Source organism: Anomalospiza imberbis, chromosome 2, assembly GCF_031753505.1.
Source record: "Anomalospiza imberbis isolate Cuckoo-Finch-1a 21T00152 chromosome 2, ASM3175350v1, whole genome shotgun sequence".
In the NCBI taxonomy this organism is placed as follows: Eukaryota; Metazoa; Chordata; class Aves; order Passeriformes; family Viduidae; genus Anomalospiza; species Anomalospiza imberbis.
Genome location: NC_089682.1, coordinates 51,985,445 through 51,989,540, shown reverse-complemented (window position 1 = coordinate 51,989,540; position 4,096 = coordinate 51,985,445). Strand labels below are relative to the sequence as shown.

The 4,096-nt window shown below is 42.9% G+C and overlaps 1 long non-coding RNA gene across 1 annotated transcript; it reads right to left on the bottom strand.

The window, feature by feature from the left end:
* Nucleotides 1-1,213: 1,213 nt before the first annotated feature.
* On the bottom strand, nt 1,214-3,761 carry LOC137468854 (uncharacterized). Its single transcript, XR_010996207.1, has 2 exons — nt 3,581-3,761; nt 1,214-1,543 (listed from the first exon to the last, which is right to left on the bottom strand). It is a non-coding gene; the product is annotated as an uncharacterized lncRNA (long non-coding RNA).
* Nucleotides 3,762-4,096: the final 335 nt, after the last annotated feature.

Sequence of the window (4,096 nt, the reverse complement as noted above, 5' to 3'; positions counted from 1 at the left end):
GACAGCTCCATGCATCCCTAAACAAAGGAAATTCAGGTAGGTGTCTTTAAAGAAGTACAAAGGATAAAAATCAATCCCATGAACAACAAGGAGCCCACAAATACTACAGGACTTTGATTTTTCTCTGCCTTCATCCAGTAATGCTGGGCCCACCTTCTCACCCATCATCCTGGTGCTAGAAGGCATTGTGCAAATAGGGCATAACTTCATAGCACTGTGAGGAATCCTGGTGCTATTCAGAGGTGATGCAGTAGCCATATCCACTAGGATATGCCATGCCAGGCACTGCACAGCACCTACTCAAGGACATCTAGCACCTCTCCCAAAAATACAATAATTGTGGCTTTTAAGGTTTAAGAAAGTAGCATTTCTACTGCTTCCCCTGCAAACCTATCAAAGTAATACATCTTACTACCAGGAAATATTATTCAGGAAAATGAAGGCAAACAAATTTATAAATCTCATTAGTGGGATGACTGTGCTCTCTCTTCAACCGCTTACAATATTGTTTTCAAAAGACAGTCATCCAAATGCCAAAACTGAATTAGCAGTAAGTGGCTTCTGATTGGGAATTTCCATACAGAAGTGCCAAGCACTGACCAAGATGAGAACCATGCTTTTCTCTCCCTTGTTGGTATAGGGCATATAAACCTGGTTTTTAAGTTTCCCCAGAGCCTTATATCCCAAAGACATAAGATTCCTATTTTCTGTAAACACTAACTTGGATCAGAGGGTTTTAAAGAGCACATTATTAGAACAGGCAGTTTCAAAATCCAAATGAAAATACAAGCTCAGTTGTTTAGAAACTAGGATTTAGTTCATGCTGTTCCCAATGCTTAAATTTTTCTTTCCTGTAAACTAACAAAGCCACATGTCTTTTAAGATAAGCAAAAATAAAACCCATTTGTACAGCACTTCCAGGGAGATAACTGAGCCTGGAGCTTTGTGAAGTCAAGGGCAGCTACTGATTTTGCTACTGATGTCTCCCAGAGGTGTGATGCCACCATGTCATTTTTTGCAGAGCTGACTGGCTCCATGGGATACCAGCTCAGCTCATAGCCATGATGGATGGCGCTCCTGCTTCAGCACCTCCAGGCTGCCAGCTGGCTCAGAAATCACATATACACGTGTGGAACTCTACCATTCTTCTGCCTCCACTGAACACACCTTCTTCACACATCACTTACTACACAAAGACTTCAACCAGCAAAGCTTGTTTTGATTTCCAAATCTGTTCATATTTGTTTCTGCAATCCAGGAAGCCAAGCCACTGCACTGCTGGCAGTCCATGGCAGGGGCAGACTTTGACACACAGGATGGATCCTTTGCTTGCATGCAAGGCTAGAGGCCTGACCTCATCCATAGCATGGGACAGAGAAGAGAGATGAGACGTCTTTGTCAGCTTCAGCAGTGGTTTTCTCTGATTGTGATACTGCCCTGTATGACTTTGAAAGGGAGGTGGGTGCTACTTTCCCATGAGGCTCCCATAGTACAGGGTATCCAATAAGTAGATTTGGAAGAGTGTACCCTCAGTACAAAAGGCCTTCAGAAAGAAAACATCAAGGAGGGGAAAGATTTCAAATATGCAATTTTACATATGCTGAGAAGCAGCAAGGGTACTAGTGTATGATTTGTGCATCAACTCCAAATATCCCATGGGTACCCTGATTATTAAAGGTTTTATCCACTCACAGTTATTAGCAATTATGTCTTCCAAGAGCAAAAAGGTATCAGGAAATACATTGTTACCTTGTAAAGAAGTGAGGCTTCTATCCCTTATTAAATCATTTCACAGGCCTAAGAGTCCTTGGGGACCTTCAGGGGGTACATAGGCCTTAGCCAGCTTCAGTCCAGAACATGCCTCCGCAAACAAACTACCCAAGAAACCAGCATACAACTAATTACCAATGCTGTTATCTACAGCCAGCATAGCAGATGTCATTCCATGAGATTTCAGGCAACTTACTGAAGTCTAACTGATCACAAAGTGCATTAGCAAGTCAATATATCCTTAACAGTAGTGAATATAACAGCATTAAAAACACTTTTCCAAAAAGACAGGGAACCCACAAAATATATGAGCTTAACACAATTGATGATTTGATAATTTCACATAAGGATTTTGCTAGAACTGCAGAGCTTTGGATGCTAACTTAAAATACATTAGTAATACACATTACAATAAAACTAGCACAGCTAGGCAGGCCTGCAGTAATTGCTGCTGAAATTGCAGATATGACTAACAGTATTTTTATTACATGTCATGCTGCCCAGGTAGCAAATGCTCCCCATCTTGAGAGGTGAGATGAATCAATCAAAAAAATCTCATTTTTGGCTTTCCATTTTTTTTATTTCCAAAAAAGTCTGCTCCTGGAAAGGACATCTTTCAACAAATTTACCAGTGCATACTATACTTGGTTCTCAAGAAAGGATGTGAAGTGAAGCAGAGCTAGTATCCTAAACCAGATATTCTAACCTGAACACGGTTGCAGCATTAGGCATCGATCATAGAACAAATTTCCCCTTGGATATCCAAGATCTGGCCATAGTTACGAACAGCTGCACACGAAGAACTGTGGATCTCACAAGAACAAGAGAAGCCTCCACTGGTGGTCTTTCAAACTGGTTTCCCTTGAAGAGCAGCCACAGCACACTCATTAAGTCCTTACACATCCCACCCACTAACAAGAGACAGACTCAAGATAATACATATTCATGTTATATAGGTACTTATTAGCAGATGACAACCACAAGAAGCAGAAAAACATCACAGACAACTTTCTCATGCCCCACACACTTGGTGGCTTTACATGGCTTTAACTTCAGCCAGCAACACATTGCAGAACCTGTCAGCAATGCAGCAGCTTGGTTCAGCTGCACAGCCTCACAAATCTTCAATTAGGACTTGAAAGCAAGACGCTGCATTGTGGAAGAAGGAGTTGATGGCCTCACTTGACTCACCCACAGAAAGCCATCTGCCTTCCAGGGACTGCATGAGACAGCAGCTGGCAGCATCAATACTTTTTGTCCCCTATGTGAAGCAAATACTTAGTTCTATTTCTATTTTTCCCTGTTTTCTCCACAAGCTCTTCCTTCTCCACATGCCACAGAGCAGCTTTGTTTTCCCCACAGCTAGATGAACTCACTTGAACAGGGAAACTGAATTCCACCACCACCACACTGTGCTAATTGCTCTCCCGGCTCTAGGGAGGAATGTGTACCTTCTACATAAACAAGCTGAAGCTACTTTTAATCCAGTTACACTTGGATTCTTCAGCATCCTATGGCAATCACAAAGAACTCCACATCACCACCAGAGCAGGAAAATAACTACTCAGACATTCATAAAAGTGCCCCACATGACGCAAAGCCTGCATTACAATGCAGTCATTGCAGAAAAACCCCAAGGCAGTTACCCCCTAACATGGAAGGCATTGCTCCTTTTACTGCCCTTTTCTTGGGTAAGGCTCTTAACCTGCTCTGTTTCATTACACGCAGACTGAAATTTGCACACAAAAATTAGTAGGTCATAGAAATGAGAAGCTAATTGATGGAAATGCATGTGCTGAACGCAGCTCACTTTTCTCTTTTTTGCACATTCTGTATGCAGCACAGGGACAGCCTCATTACTGAGAGAATCGAGATGAACTGATTTAATATTTCATAGCTGTAGTTACAGTAAATGTGTTGTTAGTGGGAAGATAGAAATTGAGGGCAGCCAATGACACACTGGGGTATTTTTGCAGACGGGCAGTTTACAGTTCTATTTTTACCACCTTTGGGGGCTACAGTTCAGTCGGTGGAGTAGCTCATCTACATAGCTCAGACACGTCTCTGTGACGCCATCCTGGGTGAGCACCACAAAGGACTGCTCTGATCACGTACGGCTGCAGGCTACGTGGGTCTCTGAGCAAAGAAAGGCAGAGGAGGATTTCTGCCTGTCAGCAAGAGGGAAAAAAAGCCCCGAGAGCTGGATTAAGCATCTGGAAAATTACTGCAGCCTCACAGCTCTTGCTGCCTGCTACCCGGGTGAGTCATCACCGGTTGCCACAGCAACGGCTGCTCTCCTCCTCCGGCTGCTGATCAATTTTGTCTG